Source organism: Lathyrus oleraceus, chromosome 2 (assembly GCF_024323335.1).
Source record: "Lathyrus oleraceus cultivar Zhongwan6 chromosome 2, CAAS_Psat_ZW6_1.0, whole genome shotgun sequence".
Classification (NCBI taxonomy): domain Eukaryota; kingdom Viridiplantae; phylum Streptophyta; class Magnoliopsida; order Fabales; family Fabaceae; genus Lathyrus; species Lathyrus oleraceus.
The window spans coordinates 422,475,938-422,493,639 of record NC_066580.1 but is presented as its reverse complement, the minus strand read 5'-3'; positions in this window follow the sequence as shown (position 1 = coordinate 422,493,639).

Genomic DNA, 17,702 nt, shown 5'->3' with positions numbered 1-17,702 from the left:
ATCAAAACTAATCCAAAAAATAGTTTTAATTTAGTAAATGAAAGAGAAAAATATTTAAAGATTTTTGGTGAAAATCTCATTTTTTTGGATAAAAAATGGAATTAATATGAATAAAATAAAATAAATGGATTAAATAAAAAAATCAGAAAATAAAAAGAAATTCAAAAAAACAAGGGCATCAGATCTCCCTCATTATTTGAGGTGGCAGAACTGATGGCCACACGCTAAGGTGCACCAAACACATGAGTCAAGCACGTTACAACATGAGTCAAACAAAACAAAGGCCAAGATTAAAACGTGGAATCAAGATCAGATGTTTGAGAAGCAGCCAACACACCACTAGAGCCCTAGCTCCGATTATCTTCTCCGGTGAGGACCACTGGACTGGTCCAACCAAAACTTCATGAAAAATGAATACACTAATTTGAAGAAAAAATGCTCAGGAGCACGAATCTGACCTCCACTTCTTCCAATTCCAACTATATTGAAAGATACATGGATTTGAAATTTGAGGTTCATGACCTGAGTTGCTTCGGTTTGACCTCAAAGCAACTCAATCTTGTTTCCTATATTGGTAGGACTTCAGCAAACCAAAAATCACAAAGAATAATGAAGAATTAAGAGATAATCGTAGAGATGAAGTTTCTCAATTTTCACCTTCGAGTTGCTTCAAATTTGCTTGATCTTGATCTGGATTTGCTTGATTCCTCTTCCTCTTGCTTGCAATGATCAATTGAGATGGAAAGGGAAATGAATTCTTGGAGTTTGAATTTCAAAACAGAAGGTCGAATTCAAACTCGATTTCAATAAAATATTCAAGAATTTCTATGGAGTGAAGGGTTTGAATCGTCTTGGCAAAGCTTGGGCAAGGTATTCATGAAGTTCAGAGCTCATTGCACTTGTATTTATAGCCAATTCAAATGCTTTCCACACACTTTCATTTGAAATCCAAAAATAGCAATTGCATCATGAGCTTGCGTGGGCGTGTACAAAGCCCAAAGAATGATTGGAAAAGGTCCAAAATCGTGCACATGTGATGCTGAAAGCAATGCATTAAGCCATGCAATGTTGAAATGAAATTGAACATAAGAATCCTCCAAATGGTACCATGCATTACAACCATGCGCAAGTCCTTCAATATTGATCCAAATGAGATGATCTTGAACTTTTTGAAAAGGTGAGATCAAGGGGAACAACTTTCATGTTGAACACGTTTCTAACATGTTAGTTAGGTGTATTTTGTAGTAGTAAATTGTTATCTAGTGCAATATTTTTTCATTAAAAATTACTGTAATATTTAGAGTATCATGAGTATTAGAGTAAATAAGTATTAAAGTATCATAAATATCTAATTATGAGATTTAGATTATCCCGAGTAAATAAAATAATGTAAGAGTTTTGGTAAAAGTTAGTTAGAATTGGTTAAGGTAGTTTAGCAATAGTTTGTACCTAACTTTATGTCATGTATAAATACATCTACAATATTTCTTTGTAGATATATTGTAAATAAAATAATATAAGAGTTTTGGTATAAGTTATTTAGAGTTTGTTAGGGTAGTTAAAAAATAATTTGTAACTACCTTTATGTCATGTATAAAGATATCTACAATATTTATTTGTAAAGCAATGAATTATTATGAGCAATTACAAGAAGATTTTATAATGCAATTATTTTTAGTTTCTTAATTCATTTAATGTGGTATCATACATTGAAGGGACTTGTTCCACTTCTCCTCTCTTCTTTTTCTCTCTCTAAAAATCAAATCTATCTCAAAATTTCATAGAAGCTTCAATGGCTGATCCTGAAGGTTCCCTCAAGATTCAGAAAAATAATTTCGATCTTCTCAAGTTGTATCTTGGCAATTTTAAAATTCAATATCATCAAACACCTTCACACCAAAGCTGTCAATTAAGCTCCAAGAAAATAACTTCCCCCTTTAAAATCAACATGTTGAAGGTATAATGCAAACTCAGAAGCTCCACAAAGTGATAGTTAATCCTTACATTCCTCTCATGCTCAAAGTTGATGTTGATCAAGTTGCCAACTTCGTCTCTAAGGAGTATGAGACTTGGATACTTCAAGACTGAGCTCTATTCACTTTGCTTCTATCTATATTTTCTGAAGTTGTTCTTCCTTTAGAGCCATAGATGATTTCTTTCGATTGGTGATCCTATTTCTAAATGGGACTAAGTTGATGCAGATCTTCAAGGATTACCAAAAGAATTAAATCTATTCATAATGATGAATTATGGAACAGTGGAACCAACTGATATATATATATATATATATATATATATATATATATATATATATATATATATATATATATATATATATATATATATATATATATATATATATATATATATATATATATATATATATATATATATATATATATATATATATATATATATATATATATATATATATATATATATATATATATATATATATATATATATATATATATATATATATATATATATATATATATACTTGAAGTCTGAAAGTATGTGCAAGAAGCGCGGGTAGATAAGTTTTACCAAAAATTATAAATTCCTAGTGTGATTGCTAAGGAAGATTAGGCCATAACCAGAGAAAACTTTGGCAAAAATGGTGGAATATCTATCAATTATCAAAATTCTCGTGGAATTAATGCTACAATCGTGGTTGAGGATGGGGAAGACAAGTTTATAGCACGGAAAATCCCCAAGTTTTCAAACTCTGCAACAAGTATGACGACTCTGTGGTAGATTATTGGTATAAATATGATGAGTTATTTGAACTTCCACCACCAAAGCCTCAAGCACACTCCTCTTCAATAAGTCAGTCTAATGTTAATAAAAGTCATATGAACCAAACCTATACTTCTTCATAAGCAACAACTCTGTTGACTTATCAAGATAAACTCCAAGTGCATCATGGACTTGAATCTCAAGCATGGTTTGCTGATTCAAGTGCTTCACATCACATTACTTATATGAGGGTTAGAACAAATTCCTATTTGTTAATTATCATAACTTAACAATCAAGTCAATTGTCTCCTTTAAATTTAAGTCCATGTTTGTTTTCAATTCTATCTTGAATCTGAACAACTCACTTCATGTTTCTAGAATTACTAGAAATCTATTTTTTATGTCAAAATTTGCAAGGATAACAACGCATTCTTTGAATTACACTCTAATAAGTGTTATCTTAAATCACAAGCACCTACTAGTGCTTATTTAAGGATTATTTGATAAATGAACTTGGCATTGTTCATAAGTTTACTTTTCCACATACATCACTAAAAAATGGAACAGATGAGAGAAAACATACGCAAATAGTTGAAATGAGCCTAACTTTATTTGTCCATGCATCCTTACCAATCAAATATTTGTTGGAACTTTGAAGAACAAGATTGGTGAACAATGGTGGAGAGAATTGGAATATGGAGAGTGAAAGAGTAAAATTGAGAGAGAGAGAGAGAGAGAGAGAGAGAGAAGTGATTATTTCATTAGTCTAGGATGAGAATGCATCTTATACATTTATACAAAGGTTATATTATGATTGGGAACCAAAACAACCAAATGAAGTAACAGAAAAGTAAAAAATTTGGGCTCGTAACCGGTTACACCATTTGGTTAATTACTTACACCTGAAAATGAATTAAATCCCATTTAGTGGTAACCGGTTAACACCACAGATGAACCAATTATAACTGCAAAAACTTCACTTTTCTGCTACTTGGAAGTGTTATTGACTTTGTTGTAACCGGTTACACCCCCGTGTTAACCGGTTACAACACTTAAATTATCAACATAGCTTTCAACATACCACCTTAATTGAAGTTGTCTAAGTCTCTCGTGCTCATATTCATCTTCAACCTCTTGAATACATCATTTGTGACTCCATTAGTCAACAAATCAGCCACTTGGTCATCACTCCTACAGTATTTCAATCATAACCTTCCTTCACTAACAATTTCCCTCAAGTAGTGAAACCTCATATAAATATTTATTGATCCTCCCATGTGAAATTGGGTTATTGGCAAGATTAATCGCGGAAATATTGTCAATCAGGAGTGTAACAGCCTCACCCTCACTGTTGCCTAGCTCCTCCAATAGATTCATAAGCCACATGGCTTGGCACGCACATAATGACGCGACAATGTACTCGGCCTCATAAGATGATGGTGCAGCTACCAGTTTTTTCTTATAACACCATGAGATTGGTGTTCCATCGAACATAAAGATGTATCCATTTGTAGACTTTCGATCATCTTTATCTCCACACCAATTGGAATCGATAAAACCGAGTAAATTTCATTTTATGCCCGTGTCCGATGCGGAAAAGAGAATTCCATAGCCAACATAGCATTTGATATATCTTAAGATCCTCTTGACTGCTACCAAGTGAGAAACCTTCGGTCTCCCCATGAACCTACTCACAATACTGACACTAAACGCTAAGTTTGATCTCATATTGTACAAATAACGCAAGGATCCAATAAATCTCCTATATTGAGTTGGATTAACATCTTACGTATCCTCATTCTTATAAAACTACAACCTTGGTTCAACTAGAGTAATAGAAGCATTACAATGCTCCATTTCAAATTTCTTTAATATCTCAAGAGCATATCTTCTTTGGTGCATGAACACTCCCTTTTTGGACTTGTGAAACTCAATGCCAAGGAAGTATGTCATGAGGCCAAGGCAGACATATCAAACTCTTTCATAAGTTCACTCTTGAACTTTGAAATACACTTTCCCTTGGCGTCCATTATCAACAAGTCGTTTACATATAGTCAAAGGATAATCATTATTTCCCTCGTATTCGTCTTCACATACACTCCATGCTCAGATACACACTTCTTGAAGTCAACATCATTTAGGAAACCATCTATTCTTTTATTCCAAGCTCTTGGAGCTTACTTTAAACCATATAATTCCTTTCTTAACTTATAGACCTTCATCTCTTGGTTTCTCATAACAAAACCAGGGGGTTATCCTACATATACCTCATCTTCAAGCGGTTACTTCAAAAATGCAGATTTGACGTCCATTTGGTAGTTGGTCCAATTATGGTTATTTTCAATACAAAAAATAAGCCTAATGGTTTCAATCCTAGCAACCGTTACAAATACCTCTTCAAAGTTTATGCCTTCTCTTTGCAAAAAATTTGTAGCCACTAATTGAGCCTTATGCTTGATTATCTCACCCTTGGGATTAGCCTTCACTTTAAACACCCATTTCACACCAATTGACTTCTTTCCATTCGGTATATCAACCAACTCCCAAGTATTAATCTTCTCAATGGATTATATCTCCTCTTTCATAGCACAAATCCACTTTGGATCACTTAACACCTCTTCCGTATTAACGGGTTCGATTCGGCCATAAGTGCAAAATGGATGAAATCAGCATCATCATTGACTTTTTTGTATTGGAACAAATCACAATCTCATAGTCTTTGAGACAAACAGTTTTTCATTGTTGATATTCTAACATCACCTTCATTTCGGGCTTCGCTGATGAGCTATATTGCACTTCCCATTTCAACAAAACTTGAAATTCCGAAGTTGTAACCAGTTACAGCTTTCTGGTAACCGATTAACGTCTACTTGTAACCGGTTAACGACTACTCGTAACCGGTTAATAGTTGCTCTACTTGCTTCATTTCATCTCCCACAACATCCCAAATGATCATTGTCCTCCTATTTACATCATGAAATAGTTTGTAACCACTGGTAGAATGATACCCTACAAGTATAATCATTTCTCCTTTATCATCAAGCTTCTTTCTAAGTTATCCTGAAACATGTAAATAAAGCTAAAACTCTCAAATGGTTCATATTCAGTTTGAATCCCGACCCTGCTTCCTCCAGTGTTACTTTCTCAAGCTTCTTTTTATGACACCTATTCAACAAAAAGACAATTGTGGATACCGCTTCTCCCCATAACTCTTTTAGAAAGTTCTTCCCCTTTAATATCCTTCTCACCATAATCATGATCGATCGATTCTTCCTTTAGGCTACCTCATTTCGTTGTGGTGTATAGGGTGGTACTACCTAACTACAATCCCTTCTCGATCACAAAATCTCTCAAAGTGTTTTGAGACATACTTGCCTCCACCATCCATTTTGAGCACTTTGAGTTTTTAACTACTTTCCCTCTCAACCATGGACTTAAACTTCTTAAACAATTCAAATACCTCATCCTTTATCTTGATTAGTTATTTTTATAGCTTTCTGCTGTGATCATCGATAAATGTGACAAATTATCTATTACCACCAATAGAAGCTACATGCATCGGTCCACACACATCTGAATACACCACCTTAAGGTGATTCTTGGTTCTACGATCTGCATCCTTTATGAACTTACCTTTATGTTTTTTCTCTTGCACACATTCTTCATAAATTTAAGCTGGTATGTTGATCGATGTCAACCCCGTTAACATTATGTTCCTTTGAAAGTCTTTGAGATCTTTAAAATTGAGATGCCTAAGACGATAGAGCCATATCAACTCTTCTTTACTTACTAAAGTAGCAAGACATTTATGCTCTATAACCTTTAGCTCAACCTTAAAGGTTCTATTGGCATCCATAAGTGCTTAAAGGACCAAAGCTCCTTTTGCGTCCATAACGCGCAACTCCTTGTTTTCCATGTGAATCGTGTAACCCTTCTTAAGTAATTAGCCAATACTTAGAAGGTTACATTTTATTTTTGGAATGTACAAGACATCTTTGATCAAGGAATCTCCACAATTCCTTCTCATGATCAAAACATCATCGATCCCATCAGCTGCTAAAGTAATGTCATGTGTGAACTTCACTTTGTTCTTCATGGCACGATTGATTTTAACAAACCAATACTTCCTCCCCGTAATATGAGTTAAACACCCGAGTGTAAGTAAAATTCCTTGATGCATTGAAATCCTTTCATACTCATCATGGTGTTTTCTTCTTCATGTAACCGGTTAATTGTATCATTCAACCGGTCACAACTCAATTTTGCATAATTCCTTGAATTGCTGCTACTGTTATCCCGTAACTTGCTACTTTTGCATTCTTCTTACGTGATCATGACCAATAATGTAGTCTCTTAATCAAAATCTTGTTTTACAACCTTGGCTTCATCCCCTTAAGGTTCCTTCTTGTTTGCATTACACTCTCTTGCAAAATGTCTGAACCTTTGACACTTAAAGCACTGCTCCTTGCTCTTGTCAAACCTTTTATTTTCACCTATAAAGTTGCCTTGACCACCATTTTTGTTGCAACTGCTCTCACCCCTTTGATAAGTCTAATTCTTTGAATTTTGAGGCTCTCTTCCACCAAAATTCTGAAAATTCCATTTACTTTTCTTTGGCCATTTTCCTTTTGATCTCTTGTCCTTCTCGTTAAAGCGAGCTTGCAAAGCGATCTTAGCCTTTGCCTTATCATAATTTCTCTCCCCATCCTTTTCTCATGAGTCTCAAGAGAGCTTTGCAGCTCCTCTTTTCTCATTGTCGCAAGATACTTCGATTCCTCAATCACCACAACTATATTGTCAAATCTTGATGTTAAAGAACACAAGATTTTCACAGCAACATACTGCTCCATAACAGTTTCTCCGCATGCCTTGACTTTATTCACCAACCGAGTGATTCTCGTTGTGAAATCATTGATTGTCTCCTTTTCTTCCATTTGAATCAATTCGAGCTGATGCTTGTTAGTTTATAACCTCACCACCTTTGCCTTGTAAGCCCCTGCATAGGCTTTCTCTAAGATCTCCCATGCTTGCTTTGACAATTCGTAATCACCAACTTTCTCAAAGTTGTCACCATCAACACATTGATGAATCAAAAATAGCGCCTTAAAATCTTTCTTTTTCTCTTCCTTATGCGATGCTTGTTGTGCATCAGTTGCATCCGTGAGAAGAGGAGTAACCCCGTTCTTGATCACTTCAAGAATATCTTGGTAACTAAACAACACCTTCATTTGCTTCAACCATAATTCGTGATTGGTCGCATCAAGGATAAGTAGGTTTTTAGGGATTCTTTCATTGGAAACAAAATTCATGTTGCACACTAGGTGTTTGTGGATTAGAACCAAGCTCTTAATGCCAAATTTTGGAACTTTGAACCACAATATTGGTGAAAAATGATGGAGAGATATGGAATATGGATAGTGAAAAAGGAAAATTGAGAGAGAGAGAGAGAGAGAGAGAGATAGATAGATAGATAGAGAGAGAGAGAGAGAGAATTGAGGGTGAGAAGTGATTATTGCATTAGCCTAGGACGAGAATGCATCTTATACATTTATACAAAGGTTATATTATAATTGGGAACCAAAACAACCAAATGAAATAACAGAAAAATTACAAAATTTGGGCTTGTAACCGGTTACACCTGACAATGACTTAAATCCCATTCAGTGGTAACTAGTTAACTCCACAGGTTAACCGGTTACAGCTGCGAAAACTTCACTTTTTTACTACTTGGAAGTGCTAATGACTTTGTTGTAACCGGTTACAACACTTGAATTATCAGCATAGCTTTCAACAATATTGGGATCATGGTTTCACAACTTTTGTTTATCTTATCAATATGCTTCCTACAGATGCCTTACCTCAGTTCTCTTCACCTTTCTTTGCTATCTATATCAGGACATTGGATTACAAGTCAATAAGACTTTTAGATTGTGTCTATTTTACACTCTTGATATCATACAATTAGCATAACTACAATTTTAAAGTTCTTAATATGTCTTTTTGGGTGTTTCTCCTACACACAAAGGATACAATTTCCTTAAAAATAAAGGAAGAATCTTCTTCACAAAAGATCTAGTCTTAAATGAAACTAAGTTTCCCTATCCTGATATATATCATTCACCATATAAAATCGAGTTCATAGTAGCCACACCTCACCTTTTACCATGTGAAATACAAATCAACCAGTACAACATAGTCAAGTTAATTAACCTATTAACACAAGTACTACTACTGGCCCACAAAAGGGTAATTGTACAAACTAAGCCAGTTGTTCAAAATTAGGTTTTACATACTAAACAAATACAGAACTGATAAATATTCCAAATGAGCCTCAACATTTACAAGTACCTGTACTAGCACATTTAACCTACCTTGGTCTACAAATTGTCAGGTTCTCAAATCACCTAAAGTTGTTGACAACATATCATCTCTCTCTCTCTCTCTCACACACACACACACATACACACACATTTGAATCTCAACAACTATATTTTATCATCTTTTAATTTTTTTATGACTTATTACCCCGATCTTGCTGAAAACCGAGGGGTAAAGTATTTAGAGGACACGTCTTCGAATCCCACCAACTACATTTTATCACTTTTTTATTTTTAAATTTTTTTTATGACTTATTATCTCAATTTTGCTAAAAACCGAGGGGTAAAATATTTAGAGGACACGTTTTCGAATCCCAACAACTACATTTTATCACCTTTTAATATTTTAATTTTTTTTATGACCTATTACCTTTGTTTTGCTGAAAACTTAGGTGTAAAGTAGTGTATTTTTTATTTTTTTATTTATGACCAATTTGATAATAAAATTAAGTAGTGAATCTTTGACGTCCATTTATAAAGTAACAATGGTCAAGACATTGTCAAATCATCAATCCACATAAAACATTAGTAATTCGCGTGAAACTCTCACTAATCAATCAAAACGTGAATGTCACAACTATCCATTTTGGATGCAAAGTGCTGAAATTTAAACTTCATATATTGAAAACAATGATAATGAAAGCAAGAAAAAGAAAATATTTCATGGTTAGTTTTTTAACATAATTTTTTCTCTAGTAATTCTTGTTAAAAATGTTTAATGTTAGGTAGGAAAATATGAAACTAACTTATTAATGTTAGTTGTAGTTGTCTCAAGTAAAATGTTTGATATTGTTGTTGTTGTTGTTGTTGAAATTTAGTATTTAAATATTCTATTGATTTTGTTTATATGTTATTGTTGTTGTTGTTGTCGTTGTTGAGATTTAATGTTTAAAGATTCTATAGATTTTGTTGTTGTTGCTATTGTTATTTTTGTTGTTGATATTGTTTTTGTTGTTGAGATTTAATGTTTAAAAATTCTATTGATTTTATTTTTGTTGTTGTTATTGGTGATGATGAAGAAGATTTAGAATTTTTTAATAAATTTGATGCTTTGCAGATTAAAGAGAAAAAAACAGGTTAAAAATAAAATTTTGTAAACATGACTTTACCCCTCGGTTATTGTTAAAAACCGAGGTAAAAAGTAGCATACTTTTGAAAATCCAAAAAATGTAGTTGTTGGGGATCAAACCCATGATCAATGTCACTTTTCCCCCCAGTTATTCAAAAACCAAGAGGTAAAGTGGCTGGTTTTCATTTCACCATTTGTTACCTCACATATGTAACCAAAGTTATATCTCCTTCGCATCCGAGGTGAAATAAGGTTATTTATAATAGTGAATGTTGAAAACACCTAAGTGCTTTTTTGGTATTGAGGTGCACAATCAGTGAAATGGCTTTTTTCCTAACACAAACAAATTATATCAAATATATATTATCCAAAGTCAACATGATATTTGTCAATGGTCTTAAAACTCATATATTTAACCACGACAAATTAAGCAAGCATGAAGCTGACATAATGCAAGATCCCTTTTTGTATATGTCAACAGTTGAAGTTCTACAATATGTCACACTAACCCAACCTGATATTTCTTGATGTTTCAATAAATCTTGTCAATTTATGGCAAATCCACATGATAGTGATTGAAGTGTAGTCAAAAGAATTCTAAGATACCTATGTGACACTAATCTTGTCAATTTATGGCCAATTCACTTGATAGTGATTGGAGTGTAGTCAAAAGAATTATAAGATAACTATGTGACACTGCAATTTATGGTCTATTTCTTTCTCCTACAAATCCACTTCAAAAATTCTCTCTAAGAGCTTATATTGATTTTGATTGGACAAGTGATCTCGAAGATAGAGGATCAATATTTGATTCATGTGTTTACTTTAGCCCTGATCTAGTTTTTTACAACTCAAATTAGAAAGCACTAGTGGCCAGATCAAGCACATAGGTTGAATATCAAACTCTAACACACACTACATCTGAATTGTTATGGCTCGAGTCACTTTTATATAAACTACACATCAACAATCTCTCCAACTTTATTATGTGATAATCTAAGGGCATACATGATATCATATAATTCTATATTTCATGTTAGAACCAAACACATTGAATTAAACATTTATTTTTTGCGTGAAAGAATTGTTATAAGCAAACTCATCATTCAACATGTATCTAGTATCTAGTTAAGCTCAAATTATAAATGCTACCAAACTTAAGGTTGTTTCTCTATAGTATTAATATTTTGATAGCATTTTATTTAAAGTTGGTTAAGATAATTAAGCAAAATAGTCATTTTATAACTAACTCTATATATCATGTATAAATAGATCTACACCATTCCTTTGAATGTCTTGAACAAATATTAGCAATTCCAAAAATTTATTGTAATGCAATTCTATCTAGTATCTTAGTTCATTCAATAATAAGAAAGAGGAACGTGAGAGTTGAAAGATGAGGTTGGAGATTCAACTCTTCCACTGCTTATAATAAGTTATAACAAATGTTAACATGTGCCTAAGTGGATCTTGTGTAGAAATGTGTGTACACATTATTTACTTATACTATTTTTTTATGTTTTTCTATACCTATTGTAATTTTTTAATGTTGTTAGTATTTCATGAACATTCAATAACTCCAATCTAGCACCTTTAACAAATTACTAAACAAAATACATAAATAATTTTACATTATTACATTTTAAAAATAATTTATCTTTTAAATTATAATCATTTGTATTTTTGATGCCGCACTTAAGATAGTGAAGAGAGGGTAGATCTATGTGTCTATTTGCCACCTTATTTTTTCAAAAGGGACTAATATATGTTGTATTTAACTTATAAATTTTAAAATATATTTTTTTTCGATTCAAATATTTCATTTTTGAATTTTCTAACAAATATCATTACAACAAAAGTTAACAAGATTTATAAATGACTAGTACTAATATTTATTATTTAAAAATCAATATAATTAATAAAGTATTAAAAGAATATTAGACAAAGAAATGGTTGGCATAAGAAAACAAAAAATCATCTACGACAAAAGAACAACCTTGGGAACCTGGCTGAATTCTTATATCACCACCTTCAACTACAAGTATAATAGTAGTAGAAAGCACTAAGTAATTATTCTCTTTTCTACTTTACTGCACCTCGAAACTTAAATAAATTAATATATCTCTACTACTTTCACATAAAGTGGATCCAAATCTCTGCATTTTGTTTTTATTCCCAAATTTTCAAACGTTGATCCTTAAAGTAGCTGCTGTTTTCTCATGAGCTATACTACTTTTGGAAAAATAAATGCAAGTTATGATCCAGCTTTAAAAAGATAACTAATTTAATCATTAATAAATATAATATTGTTTTAGTTTTTATTTATATATGTCTTATATGTTAAAGAAAGAAAAGAGGTACAAACAAAAAAGGGTAGACTAGGTAATTCGAACTTGTTTCTAATCAATTCTTGTCTAATAATTAAAGAAACATGGTTTCATCAAGTATAAAATTTAGAAGAGTTCAATTCTTTTTTTAGAAAAGAAGAAAATATATTAAAGGAAGAAACACAAAAACAACAAGGAGGAGGCTGAACCAAACCTCCTAATGAAAAAAATTAAAAGTTAGGTAAATCTATCTTATCTCTAGCAAAAATACAATAGATTTTAAAAGAAACTCATCCCCACCAAATCAACTGATTACAAGCGAAATCAAAATTAGCAATCTTGTTTGCAAGAGGGTTGTCTTCTTTAAAAATATGCAAAATCAAAAAGTTCATGGATGAAGTTAAGGAGATATAGTAGATCCACCTATTTCTAAGCCTCCAAGGGGTCATGTTGTGAATGCAGCCAAAACATTCTTGCAATCACATTCAACTCAAAGGTTGTTCCATCCTCTCCGATTAAAAATCTCAATAGCATATATAATGTCATTCAGTTCAGCAGAAAATGCATTTTTGTGGCCAAGAGGGATAAGAAAATTGTCAAGATGATCTCCATGCTTGTTTCTGAAAATTCCACCACAAGAAGAAGGCATCGGGTTATCAGCAAAAGCACCATCAATATTAGCTTTAATCTAATTCAAAGTAGGAGGAGTCCAAATAACTTTGATAGTATTAGGAGGTTTTGGAGGTCTGATGTTCACCTTGAAAGCTTTGATCGCAATGAAATCAAATATGGAGCATCTAGCATTATGAGAGAATTGGTTGCCTGATAATTTAACATTGGTACTCACCCAAGAGATAATGCTTCTCTAAGAAGGTTTAGTGTTGTTGAATCTGAGGCAATTTCTACAAAGCCAAATGATATTGAAAATGCTAATGGCATGTGCAAAAACAACAACTTTGGCTTGAGGGTTCCAACCCCTACAAGAAGTTTTCAAGATGTAAATGGGAGAGGTCGGGTTGATACTCATGTTCAGAATTTGAGCAAGTCAATTCCAAATTTTAAGAGCAAAAGGGCAAGCAAGGAAAATATGGTCAGAAGATTCACAGCTCTTCCAGCAAAGATTACAAATGGAAGGAAAATTACAACCACGGATCCTCAAGTTCTCATCAGTAGGGATTTTCTTGTGAATAATCCTCTAAATAAGCATCGATTTGGAAAAGGAATCTCCTTGATCCACACTAAATCTGACCAATCCACATTAGAAGGAATAGGAGAAATGAAATCATATGCATCATGTAAAGAGAGCAGGTTTGTGAGGGAGTATCCAACAAAGTTTATCCTCAAAATCACCAAAAGGAATATCAATATTATGCAGATACTGACCCAAACCTGGAAATTCATCCAGAATGTTTGAGGGAATTTGCCAACTGCTATACCTAATGAAGTCTTTGAAAGTGTGATTAAGATCTACAATCCTATTGGCATTGTTGGTTCTAAGTGTTGGCAGCAATTTTGGTAAAACAAAGAGTGTTCACAAGATGTTGCATGTGATGTCTTAACTTAAGATATTTATGTACCTGCTGGAGTTTAAAAATATAATTATGCAGGATTGTTTCAGGATGTCATACACGATGTCATGGCATCTGATATTATGTACCTGCTGGATATTTAAAATGGAATTATGCAGGATTGTTCCAGGATGTCAGACCCGATGTCATGACATCCTGTACACAGAACATTCAGAGTGAATGTTATGTGTTATGTGATTGCACATTTAATGGCAATCTATGTATGATTGAAGATCTGATTCACAATCGCATTCAATCATTGTTACAACCTGATTTACTTATTTTCCAAAGAGATCTAACCAGCTGTCATGAGAAGATTTATTTGGAAAATAGTTTTAGGGTTTTCAAGATGTCCAAGCCCAGCTGAATGCTTCTATAAATAGGACATAGAAAAACCTGTTTTGACACACAACCAATATTGAGCGAAATATTGAGAGAGAATAAGGGTTTGTGTCTTGTTTGGTCGTGTGACTTGTAAGCCATTTAATTCATCCATAGATGATTGAATTGGTCTGATTTGTGAGTTGTAATTTGTCACTCAAAGCTTTTAAGCATGAGTGTGTGTCTACTTGATTGAAGTTGTTAAGTAAGATCAAGTGTGTGTCTACTTGATTGAAGATCAAGTGTGTGTCTACTTGATTGAAGGTTAAGTGTGCGTCTTTGAAGAGTGTCTTCTTTTCATAAGTAATTGTTGTTTAAAATCACAGGTGTGATTGAGGGGGAGTGAGTGGGTTCTCATATCTAAGAGTGCTTAGGTAGAAATAACACGGGTAGAGATTAGGTGAAAAAGACTGTAACTTGTGAAGTGTACTGAGAGTCTTTGAACTGATTCTATTTAGTGGATTTCCTTCCTGGCTTGGTAGCCCCCAGACGTAGGTGAGTTGCACCGAACTGGGTTAACAATTGCTTGTGTCTCTTGCATTACTATTCTTTATCTTTATCATGTTTGTGTTACTCAGATATTAGTGTCGTGACATTACCTTCGACATCTCATATCTGATACCAGAATTTCAATTGGTATCAGAGCAGGCATCCTGCTCTGGTTTTGGGTGAGATCTAGGGCCAATACTTTCTGGTACTGTGGAGAGAGATGAAGGATTTGTTCACAGGCCACCAATTTTGGATAGATCTAACTATGACTATTGGAAACCTCGAATGGTAGCTTTCCTAAAATCTCTGGATAATAAGGCTTGAAAGGTTGTGTTAACAGGCTGGGTACATCCAGTAATTACTAAGGAAGGAGAAGCCACAACTGACAAGAAACCTGAAGAACAATGGTCTAAGGAGGAGGATGATCTAGCCCTTGGAAATTCTAGAGCATTGAATTCCATATTCAATGGAGTAGACAAGAATATCTTCAGGTTGGTAAACAATTGTGAGGTGGCTAAAGATGCTTGGGACATTCTCAAAACCACTCATGAAGGCACCTCTAGAGTTAAAATGTCTAGACTACAACTGCTCACCTCCAAGTTTGAAAATTTAAGGATGAAAGAAGATGAAAATATTCATGAATTTCATATGAGTATCCTTGAAATTGCTAATGCCTCAGGAGCCCTGGGAGAGAAGATGTCAGATGAAAAATTAGTAAGAAAAATATTCAGGTCACTCCCTAAGAGATTTTCTATGAAGGTGACAACCATAGAAGAGTCTCAAGACATCTCCAACATGAGAGTTGATGAGCTAATTGGTTCTCTCCAAACATTTGAGATGGGAATGAATGATGGTTCTGAAAAGAAAACCAAAAGCATAACCTTCATGTCAAACACAGAGGAGGAAAATGGTCAGGATGTTGATGAAGATCTGGCAAATGATGTAGCAATGCTGGGAAGACAGTTCAACAAACTGTTGAAAAAGATGGATGATAGATCTAAGGCTAATGTCAAGAACATCTCATCTGACATCAGTAAATCCAACAATGCTAGAAGAAGAACAAGGTCGAATGATAAGCCCAAAGAAGGAAAAGAAGTATAGTGCTATGAATGTGATGGGTATGGACACATTAGAACTGAATGTGGAACCTACCTCAAGAAACAGAAGATGAGTCTTGCTGCCACTTGGTCTAATGAGAATGAAACAGAAGAGTCTGCAAATCTGGTGACTGCCTTAACTGGAAGATGGGGTTCTGAGGAAGACTCAAGTGATGATGAAGTAACCTTTGAAGAGTTGGCCACTACCTACAGAAAGTTGTGTCACAAAAGTGCAGAGGTGTGTAAACAGGTTGAAAGCCAGAAGAAGGTAATAACTCAACTTGAGAATGAGAAGGTAGAACACTTGGAAACCATCTCCAAATTAAAAACAGAAGCAGTGGTTCTGAATGCCAAGCTAGATGAAAGTCAACAAGTTGAAAACTAGAAGAAAGTGATAGTACAGCTGGAGAATGAGAAGGCAGAACATGTGGAAACCATCTCCAAGTTAAAAACTGAAGCTATGTTCTTGAATTCTAAACTAGAAGAGATGACCAAGTATGTAAGGATGTTAAACAATGGATCTGACTCCTTAGACAAGATTCTCCAAACTGGACAAATAACAGGAGACAAATCTGGCATTGAGTATAATGAATCTAAGCTTGAGTGCAGTTACACTGGTTGCAAACCTAAATCCAAACCTAAGTGCAGCCATATTAAAAGCAAACCTGAGATGTCACAACATCAGAAGGGAAGACAGCAGAAGGGGAAATACCAAAGATGGAGATGCCATTACTGTGGAAAATTTGGCCACCTAAAGCCCTTATGCTATAATCTGTATGGTTATCCTAGCCATGTTCATCATCAGACTCACTATCAACCAAGACCCAAACATCACAGGCCTGTCAATAAGAAGCAATGGGTTCCTAAGACTAATGTTACAAGTCTAATATCTCACACTTCCTTCAGAGTTTCAGCCAAAGAAGATTGGTATTTTGACAATGGTTTCTCCAGACACATGACTGGAAACAAAGACCTGCTAACTGGCCTTCATCCTCATGCCATAAGCTATGTAACCTTTGGTGATGGAGCAAAGGGTGAAATCAAGGGGATAGGTAAGCTTGATTGCCTTGGAGTTCCTGAACTTGACAAGGTCCTACTTGTTAAGGGCTTGACTGCAAATCTAATAAGCATCAGTCAACTATGTGACCAAGGTCTAAATGTTAACTTCGCTAAAACTGAATGTCTGATTACTAACAAAGAAAGTGAAGTGATCATGAAAGGAGTCAGGACCAAAGGCAACTGTTACATATGGAGCTCTCAAATTGGTTATTTCTCAAAGTGTACCTTAGTTAAAGAAAAAGGGATGAAGATGATTATATCTGCTAGAGGAACTCCCAAGATTGATGAAAGACAAGTCTATGGGAAATGTCAGACAAGGATGTCACACCAGAAACTCATACCTGACATCACTTCCAAAGGAGAAAAGCTCATGGTGGCTCAAATAGATAGAAGGTTAGATCAGATGGTTGAACATGTTGCTATTCATATGCAGTCTGAAGTTGGAAAGAACTATGTTGGACTTGAGCTACAAGTCAAGCAGATAGATAGGTCTGTAAGAACAAAAATTGTTCTACAACAGATTCCATGATTTTGATGATAACAAAGGATGAAACCAAAAATGGCACCCTAACGAAAAGTTTCTAAGTGTGCAGGGT